A 23,727-nucleotide genomic window follows, 5' to 3' on the forward strand; every position below is an offset into this window, starting at 1 on the left:
AGAGAGAGAGAGAGAGAGAGAGAGAGAGAGAGAGAGAGAGAGATTGCCATTCCAATAATATATGATTTTTGTAAGGAAGAAGGGGAAAATGGATATTGTGAAAAGGCAGTCTTTGCCACAGCATATTAGGATTTTGGTTATTTTCCTGTGATCAATAGGAAACGATTGACAAATGTGATGGAACGATATGACATGACTGGCTGCAGTGGTGAAAGGGATGGGGTTGGGAAAGAAGAGTGAGAGAAGTCCCATAAAACAGAGAGAACATGATGGCTGCACAGATTATGGAGATGACTATGAAAATGCTGAAATTAATATCGTTTTGGGAGCTACTCTGGAAGTGAAAGAAATAGTAGGCCTTGGTGAGAAATTAGGTATGGTGAGTGAGGGAGAGGAAGGCATCAAGGACAATACAAACTGGATGGATAATGGTGCCATTCATCGAGATGCTGAACAAAGGAAGAGGAGCAGATTTCAGGGGAACATCATAAACTTGGTCTTGGACGTGCTGATGAAGAATGCCTTCCAAATGGAGATGTAATAGAAAGTTGGGCATCTAGGTCTGGACCACAGAGAAGCAGCCTGTGCTGGATAGATAAGTTGGTGTCCACTGACATGGAGATGACAACTGAAACCAGAATTGATAATGATTTCCTGGAGACAGTGCACAATGCGAGAAGAAGACTTGAGGAAATTCAACATTTAATGAAAGGAGAAGAACGAGCCACCAAATGTCAACAAAATAGAAGCAGCCAGAGAGGTGTAAGGAAAACCAAGATGTAATGTCCCAGAGCCAAGGAAGTCCAAGCAAGAGGGACCATGTCCAAAGCTGATGAGGGTCAATGAAATGGAGGCTGAAAAACATCTTTTGGAGTTAACAACATGGAGACCATTAGGGATCTAAGTGAGGGTTCTTGGAGAAATGTTTGAGCTAGAAACAAGATTGTAATGGACTAAGGAGTGAATCAAGTATAATGAAAAAATGGTAGTAATGAATACACAATTGGTTAAAAGGCCGATTGAAGTAAGAGATAGAAACAGAGTAGTAGCAGGAGTGGGGATATGGCCCAGGAAGGTTATTTGTTAATACAGGAGGCAGGGGGGCCATAGGGGGTTGAACACTGATGGAAGGACCTAGTGGAAAGGAAAGAAGGGATAATGGATACATTTAAGGCTTCTTCCTAAGGAAGGTGGAAGAGAATGGGATCCAAAGCACAGGTCACGGGGTTACTTTGATGAGGTTGAAGAGGAAGCATAGTTAAAACTGGAGGATCAACAAGGATTTGGGGCCCGGAAGTAGGATACTGCAGATCAGGATAAACAACACCTTGTCTTTACCCTCTCCAAGGTAGATCATCTTGGGGAAACTGAAGTCATACGAGCATTAGGAAAAGTGTAGATCACGGTAAAGTTGTCATAAAATGGTAAGCACTTCCACTTCACCTTCTCTCTCTCAGGCATCTGGTTTAATAAGACCTCAGTAAAATACTGTAGTTGGAGTTAGGGTTTACTGAGCCTTTATAAAATCATGTAATCCTTATAGCATCCATGTAAGGTGGATGCTATTGTAATCTCAGATTTAGACGTCAGGAACGTGAGGTCAGGAACTGGCCTGAGGTCACATCCTGTTCAGTGGTAATGACAGGATTCAAAGCGTTATCTGCCTGTTGCCAAGTTCTTCTAGTCACAGTGGGCTAAAGTCTCACCAGAAAAGACGCTGGTTGACAGATCAGTTCAGACATAACCAGTCTGGGCAGGGAGGCAGGTGTCCCCCCACTTAAGATTAACACCTGTGTTTGTGGCTTGAAGATGACCACAGCATCATCCCCTAAAGGTGTTCTCTTCTCCCAGTTTCACAGAGGGAATGGAAATGATTATGAAATAGAAAGGGAAGAAAAATCAAGAGAAATGAAACAAGAAATGCCACCCCAAAAGGGAACAAGTTTATTTAAGGTTAATCTACAGAAACAGAAGGGCAAGTGTCGACATGACCATAAAGAGGCTCAGGCAAATACAAGCAGGTGAGACTTCCCAGTTGGCTGCTCTAGGATTTCCAGGCCTTTTCTGAGCAGCCTGACGGTAAATTTCCTCCAGGACTGAAAGGCAATGTCTGTTTCTACCTCACCACAGAGCACTTCTCTCTCTTCTGTTCTGTGATCTTTTCCAAAGAGGTTTACTTATTTCAAGGAAAATGCCATACACAACCAAGGTATATCGGTAACCACTTTACATTGGATCTGGGGAGTTTCTTTGAGACAAAATGGTTGCCCGGAGTTTTTTCAAAGGTAGGTGTTTGGTCATTTTTTTAATAGATCTTAGTGAAATTTGACCCATGGCTAGAGGTCACAGGATGTACGCATGAATTTACTTCCTCTTCTTTAAGCTCCAGTGACCCACCAGCAAAACGGAGGATGAAATAATTGACATCTGTCGGTTAGGGGCAAGCCTCTGGATTTTCCTCAGAAACGCCAGCACTCTTTTTTTTCTAGAGAGAAAGGAAGCCTCTAGGGCGGGATTCCCCATCACTACTTCTGGAAATCTAAGAAATACTTTTTAACCTCCCTTCTTTCCGCCTTCCATGTCACACAAAAAGAAAACTTCCCCCAAACCTATAAACCCTGAAGATCGTTTGAGATAACACAGACATTTCTGTTGAATTTCCTTCTTTCGCTCGGCTTCTTTGTTGAAAGAAATCTGTGGCCTGGAGGTTGAACCAGGAAACTTTAGAAGGCTTGTAATTATTCAGTGTGCTTTTGTTGGGGGATGCCAGAGGGCTGACTCTGCGATTACTCAAGCCTAGAAATTTAAGGCAATTAATAGGAAATGATAGTGATTGCCTCACACACTAATTTTTTTTTCTCTAATACTCTCAACTGAGGGGCTATAAAATATAAAATTCCTTCAATGTAACTCATTCATAATCTTGTGAGGCAGATTATCGCTGCCTTGATTTAAGTTTTTCAGTTTAGATTGGGTTAAAACCTGGATCCAGGGAAGGCGATACGTTTGCTTTCTTGCCTTATAACTTTTTGGTGACTTTTGGTTCATTGATCTCACAGACCTTTCCCAAGGCTCTAAAATCTCTTTCTAGGACACTGAACTTTCACTGAAAACAAGTGTATCAGGGAATGAGGTTGGTAGAGGACCAGGCACTACATAGGAATTGTCATTATAAATTTAATAACAATATTCATAGCCTACATTTCCCAGCTACTGGGCTAAGCATCCTGCAGGAATTACCTTATTTAAATATTTACAAGTAACCTCACAAGGTTGGTACGATTATCATCTTTCTTCACTACCACCCCGTTTTTTTGTTTTCTACTGAGGAAACAGGTTTAGAGTGGTGAAAAATAAAATGTGTTATAATAAGAAGTCGAATCCAGACCCTGGGTCTGGACCGTTTTACTACTCTGCCCCCAGGAAACGGCAGTCCTTCAGCGTGGAGAGCCATGCGGAGAAAGAAGCCAGCAAAACTCATGGGCAAAGCTGCTTTTATGGTGAACAAGGCTACTCTCACTAAATCCAGAGCCGGGGAGAATTTTGGACCCCATCAGCCTCCTGGCTTTCAAACATGATTATAATCCACCATAAAATGAAAACTGACCAGTGTAAGGCTTCCAGAGTCCAGAAGACTCTCCAGTTTCCTTTGTCCCCTTCATCTATGAGGTCATCCACAAGCACTCAGCCCTCAGTGATATCATATCCCCTCCCTGATTTTCTGCAGCACTCTTCCAAGGAATTAAGCTCAATAAAGCCATTTCTTAAAGTGTTTTACAGCTTGTTTATGTAATTACTTCATTTGGTCTACACTGAACCTTGTGTGGTAGGCCAGGGAATACATTAAATTTTAATTTGTGTTATAAAAAATTTCTCTCTAAACTAGGAAATTGAGTCCCAAAGAGGTAAGGTAACTTGCCTAGGGCCCTGAGCTAGTTTGGGGTAGGGCTGGGACCATAATTCAGGACCTTCAGTGCCAAGACCTGATTTGTTCCTTGACACCCTGGCCTTTTCTTCAGCATCAGGAGGTGTTTGCCAGGGCCGACTAGGTATGGCTTTTGAGCAAAGCACTCTGGGTAGGAAGCAGACATGGTCTCTACCTCAGGAAGGACTACTATTTTCTTTGGGAGATGGCCCTTATTCTAATCCAGTTGATAACCACACAAGTAGTTCATTGTTTTTCAGAACTGTCGTGCAGTTATCCTGTTATACTTCTTTCTGTGTCCCCTGGGGATTCTATGTGCTGCCCTACACCCAGTCAATACGTGGAGGCGGTCAATACGTGGTAGTGTCAATGAAGCCTGCACTAGTGACTAGCAGTGGCAGCTAGACAGAAAGAGAAGAGACTTGGGAATCAGGACAATTTGTGTTCAAGTCCTGCCTCTGCCCTTTCTGGCTGTATGACTCTCGGCAGGCACCTGATGTCTCAGTGCCTTAGGCACCTCAACCTGAAAGGAATACCATAGTCCCTTCCTCACAGAGTGACAGCAACCACACTGCGATAATGCACATGTGGTCCTGAGCACAGTGCACAGAGAAAGGAAGCATAATTGTTATTGTTATTAGGATGTCTGCCTTATCACCGCCCTAAAAGAGTTCCAGCCGGTCACTGTTTTCCCTGCAAAGCTTCCTCCGTATAATTCAACCAGTGCTTCTGTTGAACCTAGAAGAGCAGGTGGTTCTCTTTCATCTCCATTCAGTCAAGGAGGATGATCACTTTCAAAACCATAGATCAACCAAGCATCTTAGCACTGTAACTTCCCCAAGTGCAGGGCTGCATATTAATAGGATCAACCTGAGACCCTCCTAACAGATGTCCCTGCCCCTCCCACCAACTTCACCAAAATCACAGGTTAAATTTGGAACAGGGGCCCCTGAACCAGAACCCCCTTGTTGCTATTCGTGATACCCTTATGTGAAGTGCAATTGCTGGGGGAAGTTTCATTTTTAGTGTTGTAGGTGCTTCCAACAGGACCTGCAGCCACCAGGAACCAAGTAGGTACCTATTCAAAAAGCTCCTGGAGACCCCACAGAAGAACACATCAATGTGGATCAAAGTCATTTTCCAAAGGGCTGATTTTCCCCCTTCTCTGTGCCAATGTTGGATACAACTGCTGCCAGAGTCAGGCTGCTATTCCACATGACGCCTCTAAGGCCAGATGATCCCAGCTCAGTCATATCAAACCTGCCTGCTTGTTTTCCTCAAAGCGGTTTCAGAAAAAGGAAATGTTGCCTGTGTTGAAATGGGGCCTCTGCTGGGCAAAAATATGAGTAAAACACAGTTCTACTGCAGCTCAGCATATTCAGCCCTCCGCCCCTCTGGTAATGGAATACACAGCGACAAAACCCCTCCAGGCCTACTACCCGGAACTCGAGCACTTAATGTCTCCAACTTATCCACCCTGTGATTCAGGTAGGAGAGGACAACAAAAAGCTTTTAGTTCCAAAGTCACCTCCCTCTGGGACTTTGTAGGCCCCCCCCAAAAACAATCTCCTTTCTAATTTTTCAGCTCTTTTTTCCTCTCCCCTGTGCCACTGCATAGAAGCTGGCATGGGCAGAAGTGTTATTCTTACTGTGAACTATGTACTTAGCATAAAATGCCTTAAAAATAATTTAACAGCAGCTCAGGCTGTACCTGGAATATGTCCAGGTGAGCCTCTTCACCGTACAATGTTTGTTGTTCCACCCTGGCATTTGAACAATTGCTTTTCTCGTTTCTGAACCTACCCACAGCTAATTTTGAGCTCTCAGTATATGCCAGGCTCTGCACAGAGGTTGACTTGCACAATCTCATTTAAACCGTACAAAGATCCCCATCAAGTAGGTACTACAAATTGTGTGTATTTTTCTGTTAAGAAAAACAAGGGAAATTAAGTAATTCTAGAACCCATGTTGCTAACCTCTCTGCCACAATGTCTCCCAGTTATCAAATGCTGTGTGCTTCCTTCTCTTTAGGGATGAAAGGACATTGGGGGTGGGGACCAAGTCTTAAAATCCTGTGCCAAGTTCACAGTTTGGCCCTCACTACCAGTGTTTCACAAATGCTGCAATCAATCCATTTCTCAACAAGAATTTATACAAAGCACATCTCTATTTAGACGCAGCGGCTCTCAACCTTCCTAAAGCCACGACCCCTTAATACAGTTCCTCATGTTGTGGTGACCCCCAACCATAAAATTATTTTAGTTGCTACTCTATAACTGTCATTTTGCTCCTGTTATGAATCATAATGTAAATATCTTTTTGTTTTCCAATGGTCTTAGGCGACCCCTGTGAAAGGGTCGTTCGACCCCCAAAGGGGTTGCGACCCACAGGTTGAGAACCGCTGATTTAGAGCATCCCAGGTTTACAGCTTAGTATCAAACCTTATGGGGTAGACAAAGAAAGCACACAATCTACTTGAGGGAGATTAGTCCATATGAAACAGAGAAACCAATTAAATGTTAAACTAAAAATAAATGTTTCAGTAACCAGATAAATGGGAGACAAGACTCACCTGCCACCATGGTAGAGGTGGTAGGATTTGAACTGTTCCTTGAAGAATGAGGCCGATGTCAAGAGGTGGAGAAGAAGAGAGAGTGGTAAAGAGTGTGAGAAGTGTTGGGGAGAAGAAAATGGGAGTTGACACAATGTAACAATATGATAATATGTACATGGTACTTTCTCTTCACCATCAAGGCTTGGAATTCTTGAAGCTTACCCAGCCTCTTCTCTTGATAAAGACAAATATCTCTTAGCGCATCAAGAGGAGTTTTTTGTAAGCTTGGGATGGGAGTGAAAGGACCCATATAGGGTATGTCCCAGAGCAGGAGGACTGATCTGTTTATTTACAGCTCTCCAGCTCTCCTTGTCCATCCTCTTCTACTTCTGATTATTTTCTCTGAATTTTGTTTTTGAAAACTGAATGCACAGAAGCTTAGTGATTAGAATAAAACAACCCAACTTGACATCTTGGCTCTGCCACCCATCCCCCAGCTATGGGTGGTCTTTGTGGATGATAATGCCAAACCTTGATTCATCATGCCTCCTATGACACATGATGTGCCGGCATTCTACAGGTGTTAACTCATGGAATCGCCATAAAAAGGTAGTTCCTTAACTATTATCACCCCTCTATAGATGGAAATAATGGAGGCTTTCAAAAAATTTAAGTAACTTATCCAAAGTCACACTTCTGGTCTGATTGTGGAGTCAGACCAGCATTGGCGGAGTCAGGACTCTAACCTTGGAGGTCCATGTGACCTCCAAATCTATGCTCTTAGTCCACTCATAACTATTTCTGAAACCACTGAACTTCTTGGAGTCCCAGTTGAACTTCTTGGAGTCCCAGTTTCTTCATTGGTAAAATATTCAAAGAAACACCTACGGTGGAGAGGAGGGAGGAGTAACGGGGTAAAGTGAAACATCTAGTCTGTGCTTCGACATAGTAGGCTTCATGGTTTCTGGTTTTCTACCAGCCTCATCCCCTGATGCACTTGTTTTCAGTTCAAGTTCAGTCATTAGTTTTCACCATTCAAAAACAGTGAATGGTCACCTTAGCTTTGCCGTGTATTGTGACTTTACACTTCAAGGATTTTGTAAGCCCTCAGGAAGTATGAAAGACCTTACATATTTTTGTATCTTCCTCAACCACTGTGATATCACATGCAAAACATGACACTAAGTTACTTGTAGCTTTTCCCTTTCACCTCTTTTTCTCTTTCTCTTTTGCATAGCTTTACAGGTCTCACTGAAAGTGAAACAAGGAAAGTACTTCACTCCGAGGTGAGTTTATAGGTCATGAAAGGTGGAACAAGGCTCTCTTGTCCTTGGGTGGGGCAACCTTACGTCAGGCATTAAATACTGTTCTTCCAAATACTCACACCCTGGGCAGGTGTTTAGGCAGGTGGGGTGGCCCTGGGGCAGATGCTGAACAGGGCGCACGAGAGGTTAGTGGGTATAATTACACCCTCATAAAAGTGAATGCTGGCCTCTCTCCCCTGCTGCATCTCAGCTACAGGTGCTAAAATAAATATTTTAATTAGTTTCAGCTTCCAAAAGAGTCTTAGCAGGCCAGACCCCCGAATCTGCCTCCTATAGGGAAAATACTTTCAAATCTCACCAGTTGGCAACAAATCCCTCCCAAATGAAACTCAAAATCTAAAACTCATATTTCTAACTAAACAAATAAGCGTACTTCTGAGATAGACAGCTTTGTTATGCCTTTAGCAGCTTGGAGTGATACGGTCTTGGGAAAAAGTGGAACCTTCAGGTCTTTTATCATTTACCATGAACTGTAGAGTGTCAACGCTAAAGCACAACAGAAGCTCTGTAGTCCACCCCTTCGTTTGATTTTTTTTTTTTAGAAAAAAAAAATAGGTGAACCCCAGAGAGTTTAAGGCACCTCAATATTTAACTAGTTCGTAGTGGCTTCCAGGTAAGGTATACTTTTCTTTTTCTTTCTTTCTTTTTTCAATGTGTCCATATGCTGCAACATTCATTCATGACTATCACCACCTTATGAGGGATATACAAATATTCTACTTTTACGTGTAAGGAATCAGGGCTGAGACCCAACTAAATGACTTGCCCAGCATCACAGCGAACAAGTGTTTTGACCTGGAAACAGTCTGACTATCCCACTCCTAATCTCTATGTTATACCCCCAACCCCCAATGGGTCATTTTATAACCAATGAAGACAAAATGTAGCACAGGTATGAAGAACAAAACAGTCTTGCTAAGAAACTCCACAATCTTTTAATGTAACACTCTTCCTTTATTTCCATACAGGCCACTGACTTGGGGGAAACGTTTGGGAGTACAGCTCAGAGCAATGGCAGATATACTGCAACGTGCAGGGTAGAGAGAAGCGAAGAATCGAGGTAAACTCTTGCTTTTTTTTTCCCTGAGCAACTTGGTAGATTATTTAGGCCAATTATGTTTTTAGGAAATAACCCTTACATTGTAATAATGCCTCTCTCTTACTTTTCCAAGGAGCTTTCATCCCTCCACTCCTGTTGACCTAAATAATCATATTGAGTTTTACCTAGGCTAGTTTTAGAAAAGATTAAGTTTGTGGATTTCTGGGATAAAGAAAGAATTTATTTTATTTTGTTGCGTCAGATAGCATTCATTACACAAATACTATTCTTTCTTAAATCTCACTAAAGTTAACTAAGCTTTTCAAAACAGATTTGGATATGCTATTTTGATTATAAAAGTTATACTTGTCTTATTAGGGAGTAGGGCACCAACAGCGTCCATTAAAAAACATTTAGTCTACATGGACTGATATAGTTGCCAACCTTTAAAATTAGACGACTTTATGTAAAAATATGAATTTCTGACTTCTCTCAAAAATAAGAAGATAGTCAACACTGGGCTTGTCTTTCTATAGGGCAATAGCTGGTTGCAGCTGACTAGTAATTGCCACGTTAGATGGGGGTAGGGTCTCTCATTCTCCATAGTCCCCACCACACCTTACTCTCTTTTACCCCAGCCTATTCCTTTGTTTCCATTACTTTCATGGCACCTTCCAGTAGGCATTTGAATCTGCAACTCCTGGTGTTTTACTAGTAGGACAAAGCTTTTGTTTTCCCCCATTCCTCCTTTTCTTTCAATCCAATTGCATTTTCATTCCTCTCTCCCCCACTTCAAAAACTGCTCAAGAAATACCTTGACCTTCCCTAACCACCCTCATCTATCTCATATACCACACTTCTATGATCATCTAGAGCCGTACTATGCCATCTGGTAGCCCCTGGCCACATGTGGCTATTTAAACTTAAATTCTGGTCAATTAAAATGAACTAATTAAGATTAATAAAGTTAAAAATTTTGTCCCTCCATTGGACTAGCCACATTTCAAGTGCTCAATAGCCACATGATGTCAGTGGCTATTGTAGTGAACAGCACAGAAATAATACATTTCATAATCACAGAAAATTCTTCTAGATAGTGCTCATCTTTAGAGTGTGCTGTAATTCCTAGCCTTGGTTTTTCATGTAAATGCACTTGTGTTTTCCATATTTACCCGTCAGGTGAAATCCACTTCAAAAATGAGATAGCTTAGTCTACATATCGTGTATTCTTTCTCACCATCGAGTACCTAACCAATTGCTTGCAGCAAGATTGTGAATGTTTCTCAAGTTCCCAAATGAGAATCTGTACTAGGGTCCCCTGAGGTCTCATTCAGGGAGATGCTGTGTGTTCTCCTGCCAGCTAAGGCCTGTGAGGAAGTCTCGGGAAATTGCTTAGCGTGGGAAGACACAGGGAAGGTCCGGTATTGTTTCAACATCATACCCTCTTAGGACTGGAAGGAAATTCTTTAAGACTGCTTATTGCTTCCCACTTTTAGAAAAGGCATCAAAATATGTAACCCATACTTTGATGATTGAATATGGTTTATTTTAAATGTCTTATTTAAAGCTCCATAGTAACTGAGGCAGTATAACATCAAGTTAAAGCACTCTGACTTAGGAGTCTGACAAACAGGGGTTGAAATCTGAGCTCTGATACTTATTACCTTGCATCACTGACTTGCCTTCCCTAAGCCTAGGGTAGATAACCATATTTACCTTACTGAGTTTTAATGAGATAAATGCCAGAAGAATGTTATAAGTGGTAGCATTATTATGATCGGCAAAATAATCAAATTCAAAGGAAAAGCAATCAAGGTTCAAACAGACTTCCAGTTGTGCACCTTGTTGGAAAGTACTAAAGTAGATAACGCATTCAGAAAATCCCTCCAACAGGCTATTTGCAGAGTTGCAGGGGATCCATTTTGACAAGTACTTATTTTTCTTGGAAAATATGGACATATTTCCATTAGCATAAAGCCTAGGATTATTAAGCAAGCATTGCAGCCTCCTCTTGTCCTAGTCTTCCAAATAATATCTCAAGTTAAAACTACCTTTGGTGCAGGGAAAAAAATGATGATGGAAATAGGATGACCAGAAAGAAAAGGATTGGAGAGCTTCAATCACTCAATTTTCATTCAAAAATTAAAAGTCATTATAGGGAATATCTATCTCTGTTTCTGTCTTCTCCATCCACATGCCTGATAGATTTGAAAAGAATAGAACATTTTGAATGAAATTACTGCTTTCTGTTTTCCAAAGAGGTAAACGTAGACTGGAAATGTTAATGTTTTCAAGCCCTTCTGAGGCATGACTATGTCCTTCTCTTGGTGATCAAGCTGTGAAAAAATCATTATGCTGTCCAATAATATCATTGAGAAACAGGTGAAAAGCACTTCCTGCTGAAAAGAGCAGATCATACGAGGCCTGCTTAAGAATGGCAATTTGCCAATGGCCACGATGTCAGGATGGAAACCAATTTGGGCAGAGGCTCAGACGTGACATTTGGTCGATTTTCCTTGTTTTCCGTGCCCCATTTATTGTCAGGGAAAGATGCTCAAAATCAGTTGCTAAGTGAAATAAGGTAGATTACAAGAGAAGATGAGTGGTCTGATCATATTCTGGTAAAAGAATGGAAAGTGTCAATGAGAGTTCTTTTGTCAGCCACAGAAATTCACTCTGACTGACTCAAAAGAAATGGAGTTTATTGAAAAGATGTGGCATTTCACAGAAGTCTCACTTAGCTATTGCTGCATAACAAGCCACCCCAAAATTAGTGGCCTAAAAAAATCAATTTATTTAGCTCAATCATGTAGGGTGGCCTTCCCCATGTATCTGAGGGTGGCTGTGTGTCCCTTAGGTGGTTCTGCTTCTGCAAGTTGGCTGAGTCCCCTGGGCTTTCCTCCAAATGGTTTGTCATCCTCCAGCAGCCTGGACCAGTCTTGTTCTTATAGCGGAGTCCAGGATTCAGAAGAGAGAGTGGAAATACACAGGGTCGCTTGAAGCCCAGCTCCTGAGCTGGCACCCCCTCCCCCCCACTTTCCCTGTATTCCATTGGCTAAAGCAAGTCACAAGGCTATCCAGATCCAAGGGATATGGAATTAGACTCTGCCTCTTCTTGGACTCCATTTCTTGAAAAGGGTATTGATGTGAAGGTCACCAATTGGGACCATCAATGTAATAAATTTACCATCATAGAATTGAAGGAAATGCAGTAGGATTAGTGAAAAGGCTCAGAACCCAGGGATGCTGCAGGTATATGAGGGATGGGAACTAATGGGTGATCTCCTCAGGGTTCTCCTCACAGGAGGAGGGAACTCCAAGGTCTTCAGTCCCTGAGGCTCACTTCTTTGGAGACTGACATCTCACCTTGTTCACCTGCCTACTGCTTTGTCAGTGGAGGCTGTGACATCTGGAGTGGCAGCTCCACTATAAATGATAATTCATTGATGGAGGGGCTCTCCCCGGAACAAAATGCGGATGTGGCCCCATGAAGAAGGCAGAATGAATGCTGGGTCACCCATATCATTATGCTCTCTCCATGCACCAAAATGGCAACAGTAGCAAGATCTGTGTGTTGGGTTTATGGAAGAGTTTTCTTTATGGTGATAGGTATTTCTGAAATTTCTCCCAAGAATGTGTATTTGTTATATAATTTATTAAAAAGTTATAGAATAAAAATGTTATAGAAACACACAATCTTGTGGCAGGGTAAGGGGTGGTGGAAACGTGTTTGGACTTCAGGTACTTTTGCCTCTGCTCTTTGCTTCCTTCTCCTCTTGTTTCCCTCCTTCTCGCCCTGTTCCTCCTCCCTTTCTTAGTCCTCCTCCCCCTACTGCCACTACACCCATGCGCGCACGCGCGCACACACCCACACACACCCACACACACACACCCACACACACACCCCTTCCATCTCATTCCAAAAAGAAAACTGCTTTGAGTCTCTGCCTCCTCATCTGTAAGATGATAGAAGAGGAGATTGTCTCCAAAGTCATTTCCATTTATGAATAATAAATACATACATAATTCTAATTTTCCAGAAAAATTATTTTATATACTGCTTGATACTTTCACTTTCTCCCAACATACTACATTTTAGCTCTAAGACCTCAAGCCTGTTCTAACAGCACATGGGAGAGAAAGGTTTTCTTCAGCTTCCCCCTCTTTTGTCCCTGCCACCAGATGCTGATATGACAGTCAGCTGGAAGACCACGGAGATCTAACAGATGCCTCTCTATCTTTGGGGAATGCCGAAGACTCAGGCTTTACATATCAGAAATCAGTCCCTGCAGAAATATCCTCTTCCCCCTCTATGCCCAAACACTAATAAGAGAGAAAGAGAGAGAAAGAGAGTTCTCTCTCCGCATATGCTTATGGGGGCCACTGAAAGTGGCTTCAACCTTATGAATTGCAATTAGGGTAACCAAAACCAAAATCAAAATAGTACACTCAGTCAAATTTGAGTTTCAGATAAATAAGAAATAACTTGTTGGTATAAGTATGTCCCATATATTGCAGATATTGTCCATTTGAATGGGACAGACTTATACTAAAAAATGTATTTGTTTTTAACCGAAATTCAAATATCATTTGTTAAACCTGGCAACCCTAGTTAAAATAGATTTCTAATGTTATTTGTTCCCCCTATACCACCCTACCCTGAGGCACAGAGAAAACATACTACCTGAATCAGACTTTGGTCAAAGACCTAAAACTTCTCTGACTGTTTTCAACTACCTGAAAGAAATCATGAGGTGGTTCCTTGAAACATCCAATCTGCTTTGTGCACAAACATTGATGATACGTTACAGGAGAAAACGATAGACAAATGTACTCGGTTTGTGTGCTCCAGATACATTCATTGGGTCTCATGTAAATGAAGGAATGACAATAACTAGGAATGGCAGTCACTGTACCTTTGAACAGAATTCAGTGTAGCAGCCATTTAATTTGTTCATGTCTTCCTGGTGCTCAGGAAGTTGATCCATTTTAGCCTTTATTGACAAGGAGGAAATGGCTGGCAGGCAGGTGTCCAGAGCGTTAATCTCTGAAAGGACAGTGTCCTCTGTGTTTGCAATGGGTAACATGCTTCAGCTGATAAAACTCTACTCTTTGGTTGTTTCCTAAACAGAGCTCAGTTTAATTCTCAAATTTGCCATGCCGATCTGCTCACACACTCCTTGTTTATATTCTTTTCTCTGACCATTCCAGTCTGAAACCATGGAACCAAGGTCAAGTTATGTCATTTACTTTTGTTTACCAAGAGCATAGGTAGCACATGTTATATGCCAGGCATTGTTTTAAAATAATAATTTATTTAAACCTGTTAGCTGTATGAGGTAGGAACCACTATCATCCTCAGTTTACAGATGGGGAAACTGAGGCACAGGCTGGTTAAGTGGCAGAGTCAATCTTGACCACTTTATGTGCTCTCATCTTTGGTAAGTGCTGACATAATGTATACCTCTTGGCTATACCATTGTTAATTCTCCTGATTCCTGGGGGAATACATTTTCCTGGGTAGGAGAGGTGGAGATGCAGTTTCAAGGGAATGTATATTGCTAAGTGGGATGGGAAAGATAAAATACAAGGTGTGAGCAAACAAAACGGTGAATGTGTAACTTAAAAAAAAATATTACAGGGCCAGCCGAGTGGCGCACTGGTTAAGAGCTGGCTTGGGACGCCAGAGGGCCCCGGTTCAGATCCCACATATGAGGGCCAGTGACACTGCCCTCTATAGCTAAGTTGCTGAACAACAGCTCAACCTGGAGCTGGGCTGCCATGAGTTGCTGGCGACTGCGTAGGCTGCAGCCCCTGCTGCAGTGGGTTGCTATGGGCTACCATGTGTAGGCAGCAGCCGCTGTGAGCGACTATCCAGAAGCTGGCAACTGATCTGTCTTGCCCGGGAAGAGTGCAATGATGGTGCCAACTTGGGCCAGTGAAGCAACGTCCTCCACAACTAGACTGAAGAACAAAACGACAGCAACTTGTCTGTTCCCCTTCCTCCAATTCCCCAGCGCTGTGCCCATCCCCCAATTCCCCAATAAAAATCTTAAAAAAAATTACAGTAAAAGACACATTGTCAATAATCTCCCTCAAAATAGTCCTTCTCACTTTGAACACACTTATCCCAACCATCATTCTTGCCACTTTCTGAGGCAGTTCTGGAGGTTCTCTTTCGTGAGTGTCTTTAGTTGAGCAGACCTGGCTGCCTCAATGTCCTGAATTATTTTGACTTTGGAGAAGAGCCAGGAGTTGCATGGTGCCAAATCCAGTAAATAAGGTGGATGAGGAGACACCATAATATTTTTATTTGACAGAAATTGCGGTACCAGAAGTGATGTGTGACACAGAGCCTTTCTGTTGTGATCACAAAATACAGTGAATGCCGCTGCCAAGTGCCATCCATTGGAAGGCAGAGGATCTTCAATATGGGAAGTGATGCGTCGAATCTTAGTAACAGTGTGTGACAAGTTTCAGCTTGTTTGGTGCAGTCAGTCAGGTGTGAGCTACGGTTGAAAGAAGGTGTGTTTTAAAGTGTGCTGTAAATCATCCTCCATCGTGACAATGCTCCATGTCACACATCACTTCTGGTATATGGCAATTTCTATCAAATACAAACATTACAGTGTGTCCTCATCCACCTTATTCAATGGATCTGGCATCATGCCACTTCTGGCTCTTCTCCAAAGTTCAAAATGATTCAGGACATCTAGGCAGCCAAGACAGCACAACTAAAGACACTCACACAAGAGGATTTCCAGAACTGCCTCAGAAAGTGGCAAGAACGATGGGATAAGTATGCTCGGAGTGAGGGGGGATATTTTGAGGGGGATTAATGACAATGTGTCTTTTACTGTAATAATCTTTTTTTAATTTAAACATTCAACTTATTGTTTGATCACATTTCATATACTATGGTTATTCTGTTAAACTTGAGAAAACAGTTGAAATCAATTATCTCAAGGAATGTAGTTCTTGGCTTCCCAGTATAAAGTTTTGGGGGCTGCCATTTAAAAAATGGTTATGTAACCTCAGAAAGGTGAAACCATGTTAGCAGCTTTCATCCCCTGAAATTTGGCTATTATGGATCTGAAAGGTTCAGAAATGCTTTGGATTTAGCTGAAGCCAAGGACAAATTTCTTTTCCAATGTTAGGGAAATTTCTCCATAAAATATCTGGAAATGGCTTTAACTGAAGAGGTGAAAAACCTATGCTCTGAAAACTATAAGACTCTGAAGAAAGAAACTGAAGAAGACACAAATAAATGGAAGGATAAATGGAAGGATTGAAAGGATTAATATTGTTAAAATATCCTTACTACCTAAAGTAACATACAGGTTCAGTGTAATCCCTATTAAAATACTAATGGCATTCTTCTCAAAATTAGAACTAATCCTAAAAATTTATATGGAACCACAAAGGACTTTGAATAGCCAAAGAAATTTTAAAAAAGAACAAAGTCAGAGGTATCACACTCCTTGATATCAAACTATACTACAAAGCTACAATAATTAAGATAGTATGTTACTGGCACAAAAAAAAGATATATAGATCAATGGAATAGAATAGAGAGCTTAGAAATGAATCCTTGCTTATATGGTCAATTAATCAAATGAGGCAAGGATATATAATGGAGTAAAGACAGTCACTTCAATAAGTGGTGGGAAAACAGGACAGATACACGCAAAAAAAAAAAAAAAGAAATTGAACCACTTGCTGACACCCTGTGCAAAAATAAACTAAAAATGAATTAAAGACTTAAATGAAAGATGTGAAACCATAAATGCCCTAGAAGAAAACATATGCAGTAAACTCTTTGACATTGCTCTTAGCAGTATCTTTTTGGAGATACATGTATATGTAATGGGATATTATTCAGCAATAAAAAAAAATGAAATCTTTCCATTTGCGATCACATGGATGGGCCTAGAGGACATTATGCTAAGTGAAATAAGTTAGACAGCGAAGACAAATACCATATGATTTCACTTATATGTGGAACCTAAAAAAAACAAAACAGAATAGAAGCAGACATATTAATATAGAGAACAAGTTGATAGTTGCCAAAGAGGAGGGGTTGAGAATTTTAAAAAATGGTGGAATGACAAAAAAAAGAAAGAATCAGTTCAAAAGTTTAAATACCAAACTCAATTTTTTTTCCTTTTTTTTTCCTGGCTACTATTTACTTTGCTGATATTTTTAGTAAACTCTTAAGCAACTATTAATCAGCTACTAACCAGAACATAAACATTCAGTATTAAGTATTTTTGGTAGTAAGGGATTAAAAAAACACAGGGGTAATTTGAATCCAGAGGTAATTTTAAAACCCACATACATTGCATGCATCAATTCCAATCTTAAAAAAAAAGGAAACAAAATTTCTTTATGTAAAGAAGATATTATTATTGGTTATATAATAAGTGGGGTGACCATATATCTCATCATCCAAATTGCAACACTATTAAGAGTAAAAGGGACATAATATTAATAATTATGCAAGGACAAATTGGCATTAAATCCAGACTCAATTGGGCAAACAGAAAGTCTGATCACTAATGATAAATGAACACAGTAACTAGCATCTTCAATCTATGAAATAGGTTTATTCTGGATAAGCCCGAGTAGGATTCCATGTTACACCCTTGCTGTTCTTCTTCCGGATTGGCACGGATAAATCAGCCAGGTTTTATGAGTGCTGTGAGAGCTTATGGCGGTATTCTGACACCTGTATGGGGGTCCCCCACAGACCTGCTTATGTCTGTCGTTTCTGCAGTCACTTAATAGAGCACCTGAGACCCTACAAAGTTGGGCCAACTTAGTGCATGAACACAGGGAACCATGGACTCACAAATTTTCAACAGATGACCAGCTGCCATCTGACCTTCCAAATGGATTTTCTCTGAGCCCATCTGATACGCTCTAGTTCAGTGGAAAGTAACAGGATAGAAACCCTGTCAACTGAGTGACAACTGAAGAAAATGGGAACATATAGCTTGGAGAAGAGAAACACGGGGGCCCTAAGGGGCAGCATCGGATAGCGGACTCACTGCCACATGTAAGAGAGAATAGGCTTACTTTGAGTTGACCAGCGTGCAGTATAAAATGGAGACTTCAGGCAATGGGATTTTGGCTCAATTTAAGTGATTTCTCTTTTTTGTTGTTTTTTAAAATTTTAGAGAAAGGTGTCTTAATGATAAAAATAACACTTGCTCTTTGTAAAAAAAATGTATATAATACACACAATAACAAAACATATAAGGTAGAAAGTAAAAGCCTTCCTTTTCCTCCTGTCCCCACTGCTCCTTACTCAATCTCATTCTCCAGGAATACTCCAGATATTCATCCTCCCACATCCCTAACTATGCACATGCAAACACACCATCTGTACATATATAAATATATATATATATATATATATATATATATATATATATATATGTGTGTGTGTGTGTGTGTGTGTGTGTGTGTGTGTGTATGTATACTGTATGTGTGCATATACTTTGCTGTATTTTTGTTTTACTCTAAAAAATATAGCCATCCAATGGGCATTTCTCAGAAGGTAATAAAGAATGGCCCTTGAGGGCTGGCCGAGTGGCGCTTCGGTTAAGAGCTGGCTTGGGACACCAGCTCTGAGCATCAGGGCCCCGGTTCGGATCCCACATGAGGGCCAGTGACACTGCCTTCTACAGCTAAGATGGTGAACAACATCTCAACCTGGAGCTGGGCTGCTGTGAATCACCGGCAACAGCATAGGCTGCATGCAGCCCCTGCTGCAGTGGGCTGCTATTAGCTACCGTGAGTGGTCAGCAGCCTGCGTGAGTGGCCAACAACCAGCGTGAGCTGCCAAGAGCTGCCATGAGCGGCCGTCCGAGGCCGGAGACCAATCTGCCTCACCTGGGAAGAGCGCAATGATCACAATACCAACATGGGCCAGTGAGGCAAAGTCCTCCACAACTAGACTGAAGAACAAAAGGACAGCAATTTGTCTGTTCCCCTTCCCTGATTCCCCAACGCTGTTTTCCTCCCCCAATTCCCCATAAAATCTTTAAAAATAAAAAAAGAATGGCCCTCAAATATAAATTTGTTATTTCTAAATGATGTTACACAGAGGTGCCTTATTGAAGGAACTGAAATAGATGGTCATACAAGATGTTTCATTATTAAGTATATGAGGTGTTCCCAATTTTAGTTAACCTGTTTTCACACTTTTTCCATTAAAACTTGTTTGCTAAGTTTCTTGGAAAATGGAAAAAGACATTTGTTATGATACTTGTTCTTAAGAGAAAAGATGTTCACACGATTTAAACTGTTCACAAAATGGAGAGGCTGTCTAGGAGTTTTAGCCACTAGCTACATTGGCATACAAGCAGAGGTTGATTGGCCACTTGGTTGGGACATTTTAGAGGAGATTAAAGCCACAGATGGAAAGGTGGGGAGGGTTGGACTCAGTGCCTTCCAAGATCCATTTCAGTGCTCTGATTCCTGATTTCCTATGCATGCTCACCTGGGCAGTGCACAAGATCCAGGGGGAGCCCTGTGAACAGGAGCATCCAAATGGCCCCCAGCTCCCCACCCCCACACTTAGCAGGAACAGCCGGTGCATATGCAGCATGGCTGGTTTCCGAGGCCGCCCACGGACACATGGCTGGTGGACAGAAATGCCTGCGGGCAGCAATGCTTATTCCAGCCGCTCTTTGGACCTTGGGAGCTTTCAATTTAGGTACCTTGATTTAAAAGAAAACAAATTCCTCTCTAAACACTGCAGGTTCTAAATTGACAGCAAATACTGTACATTCTTAACAACCTGGCAGGGCAGGAAATTACTCCTTCACCTGTTTCCTATTTTGACATTTCATCAAGATGGAATTTAGTGGCTATGAAAGATAATATTGTTATATTTGACATTTAAGACAGAGACACTGGTTAGATTTTTCAGTGTTCAAAATCCCCTCTACTTGTGTATGGGTTAGACAGATGCATTTATTTTCTTTTTATTTTGAAAAAAAAAAACCACAGCCCTCAGAAACATGGCAAAAAGAATACACTGAACATGTATATATATCTTAACTACATTCACCAATTTTTAACGTATTTGCTTTGTCTCTCTATCTATACATGCTCATATATACTTATTAATATTATTGTCAGGAAGTGCTATAGGCTGAATGGTTTTGTACCCCCTCCCCAAATTCATATGTTGAAATTCTAGCTCCCAAAGTGATGGTATTAGGAGGTGGGCCTCTGGGAGGTGATCTGGTCATGAAGGCAGAGCTCTCGTGATTAGGGTGAGTGCCCTTATAAAAGAGACCCCACAAAGCTCCCTTGACCCTTCCCCCATGTGAGGATACACGGAAAAGTCTGCAACATGGCACAATGATCTTAAACTTTCAGCCTCTACAACTGTGAAAAATAAATTTCTGTTGTTTATAAGTCACCCAGTCTATGGTATTTTGCTATGGCAGCCCACATGGACTAAAATAGGAAATATTTGAAGTAAGGGGCAGACATCATAACCCTTCCCACCTAAACATATGGTCAAGTGTCTCCTAAGAACACAGGCACAGTATAATAATCAAATTCAGGACATTTAACATTGACATATTACTGAACACGATCATATTCAAATGTTGCCAATCTTTCCCATATTGTCTTCTACAGCGTGTTTTCCCTATTCCATATTTACACTCAGTTGTCATGTTTCTTTAGCCTCTTTTACTTCAGAATAGTTCCCCAACCTTTGTCCTTTATGATATTGACATTCTTGATAAGTGTACGCCAGTGGTTTTCTAGCATGTTCTTTGCTTTGTGTTTGTTTGGCGCTTCCTTTGGATGAGATTCACATTATGCACATGCTGTGTCCTGAACAGTCCATCACATTAGAAAGCACCGGCTGTCATTGTGTCCCCTTATTGGGGATATTAACTTTGATTATGTGGTTAAAGCGGTGTCCATGTGATTCCTCCACTTTAAGGGAGTCTCTCTTAATAATTAATAATCTGCATGTAGGCACTGGTGATGTCACCCACATTTCTTTACTCTAAAGGTAACTTTTCCCTTTTGTTGTAATCAATAATCTATGGTGAGATAATTTTAGATTGTGTAGATAGTTTGTTTACAAACAAACTGGTTTTGCTGACCTTTGTCTGAATCAATTACAATGTTACTATGGTAGGTAGATGCTTTTTGGAAAGGGGAATATTGTAATATTGAGGTTTCTTCCCTGCACCCGCTCTCCATTCTTCTTCTCCTAGCGCCAAAAGGTACCCCAGGGAAGGTACCATTTGGGCCAGTATGATTGAAGGTCCCTAAGCACTTCCTCCCCATCACCCACAGTTTGAGCTATGCCTGCAGGATGAGGCAGTTATGCGTCAGCAGAAAGAGCCTTGGATTGAGTCAGATGCAGATGAACTGGCATCCCCACTTGGAGATTCCACAGGTTCCTCAAAATGAACATGTCCTAAATTGAACTCCTTTGAGGGGGCCACTCCCTCAAAGTTGTACCTCCTTCAGAGTTCCAATTTCAATGAATACCACCATCAGCTACCCCGTAGCCCAAGCCAAATATCTGGACAGCATTCTCTACTCCTGACTCTTCCTTACTCTCCACTCTAATTCACAACCAAGTCCTATATGATGATATCTTCCAAACTTTTCCAAGAGTTCACCCTCTTCTCTCTCACCCTGTGGTAACTCCTGGTCCAGCCTACCACCACCTCTCACCTGCTCTTCTGCAATAGCCTCCCAACTGTCCTCCTGCCCCCCAGATTTTACATACTACAGTCCATTCTTCTCACTTCAGCCAAAGTGACTACAGATGTCTGTAGTATAAATCTGATCATGTCCTCTCCCTCCCATTAAAACCTGGTAGCTCCCCATTGCTTAAAGATCATTTGGTTAAAGTGGTAAGTCTCAACTCCCTGATATGGTATACAAGGCCCCCACAGGGCTGGCCCACTTCACCAGTGATATTTTTCATCATGACTCCACCTCTTACTTACTTACTGGCCTGACTTCTGGCCAGACAGATCAAGACAGGCATACGGTAACATATGTAGAAAATGTTTTTGTAAAAACATGTAACTCCTCAGTATGCACACAAAAAGCAATATTCCTTTAGGAAATCATGGAAGCAGCTTTAACCTGAACAGTTCCAGGACTCTGACTGTAAAACGCTTCCCCCAAACTGTGGATCCTCCTCCTTAGTTGAAGAGGAAAGTGTACTCACCTCCAGGAGATAGTTCCTTAAAGCTTGCTCATCATGGCGACTGCAACCATTGAAAACAGATGGGCCACCAGAGGGCGCACGGTGACCCCGCACAGGTTTGAGGAGGATGGGTTCCACATTGATTGGATCTTGAAAGAAAAGATATTGGAAACTGATTAGATATATTTACTTATGCGTTCTGACCACCATATGCATCCCAAATCCCAGGGTAACAACATTCTTTTATTTTTATGTCGTTTCCATGGTTTCAGGACAACCATGCTAAAAAACAAAAACAAAAACCTATCCCATCACTGAATGGAAAAGGAAATAGGAAAGCTTGAGCTATTTTTTTCTCTAGAAATTCAAACATTTTAAACAGTCTCTCTTAGGCAGTGACTCTTGATTTACTGAAGAAACGTCTGAAATTCCGTAAGGCACATTGCTCATGAATATTAGAAAGTTCTCAGGAATATGGAATACCAGGCAAAATGACAATCAAATATGATTAATAGCTACCGCTTATTGAGCATTTACTGTGTTCCAGCTACTATACTAAGAGTTTGATATGTATTATAAGTAAATATTAATATATTTGTCATAATAAACTTGGACATTAAGTATTATGGTTTCCATTTTGCAAATGAGAAAACCGAGGCCTGGAGCACTTCAGCAACTTGACTAAAATAACAAAGTTAGGATTTGAATGTAGGACTATCAGGTGTCAAAGTCTGTGTTTCCACTCAGGATGCTGTGTGTCTTGGCAACCTCTTATCTTCCTCTTAGAAGCCCACAGTCTCCAATTCAGGACTTTCCCCCTTTTTCCTCCTTTCCTCTCATGAGTACACTTAATAGTGCTAGGCGTGAAACCAGCAGCCATCTACCACATGTCTAGATCCAAATTGCCCCATTGTTTTCTACACCACACTCCTAATCAAAAGTGGACTATCCTGTGTCTGATGCTTTCTGGACCACTGTTTCATGCTAGAGTAACTTTTAGTGCCTGGTAGTTCAACAAATACTTATGGAACATTGCTGTTAGACCAGTATGATTCCCACACACATGGGGTTCAGTAAGTGCTTGTTGGATGAGTGAATGAGTGAATAAACAAATACTGATACATAATGACAATAGAGGAAGTTTCAAGCAGATGACAAATAGGAGTTCTAGAATTAGAAAGATTTGGATTCTGCCTCTATCATTTGGGTGGTACTGAGTGCTATTCACCAAATATTTCTGGCTATAGTCTTTTCAGGCACCTGAATAGACTTCAGGTCTATCTCCCACTGCGCAGTGTTTCCAAATTCCAGAGAGACATCAGTCTTTGGGACTCAGGAAGAGAAATCAGAATTTTCAGGTATTCTCATTTCCCATCAGAGTATTCCACAACATTCACATAATCTGCTGTTCGCATTTCTTCAGCTAAAGTATTTACAAAAAAACTGTAGCCTAGAGGAAATATTCAAACACTGTAGAACACCAGTGAACATTACTGGGTTGTGTTCAAGTAACATTCAGATCTCCTAGCCAAGTGAACAGCACTAAATAGAAGCTTGTGTTGAAATTGTCAATTGAAGGATTTCTTTTGTTTACAAAATTCATTTCTTTCAACATCACTCATAGGATTTGTAAGAAGTATACTATGCATACAAAGTTATTGAAATTTATTTTATTTG

At 41.2% G+C, this 23,727-nt stretch overlaps 1 protein-coding gene across 2 annotated transcripts in view; it reads right to left on the reverse strand.

Moving 5' to 3' along the window:
• The window catches only part of PIP5K1B (phosphatidylinositol-4-phosphate 5-kinase type 1 beta), a 408,785-nt gene extending 386,586 nt beyond the window's left edge, over positions 1-22,199 (reverse strand). For both annotated transcript variants that reach the window (XM_019661094.1, XM_019661090.1), the window contains exon 1: positions 22,072-22,199. The gene's annotated coding sequence lies outside the window, so the exon portion shown is untranslated. The remainder of the gene's footprint in view (positions 1-22,071) is intronic.
• Positions 22,200-23,727: the final 1,528 nt, after the last annotated feature.

The sequence above is a fragment of the Hipposideros armiger genome, unplaced genomic scaffold (genome assembly GCF_001890085.2).
Source record: "Hipposideros armiger isolate ML-2016 unplaced genomic scaffold, ASM189008v1 scaffold_335, whole genome shotgun sequence".
NCBI lineage: Eukaryota > Metazoa > Chordata > Mammalia > Chiroptera > Hipposideridae > Hipposideros > Hipposideros armiger.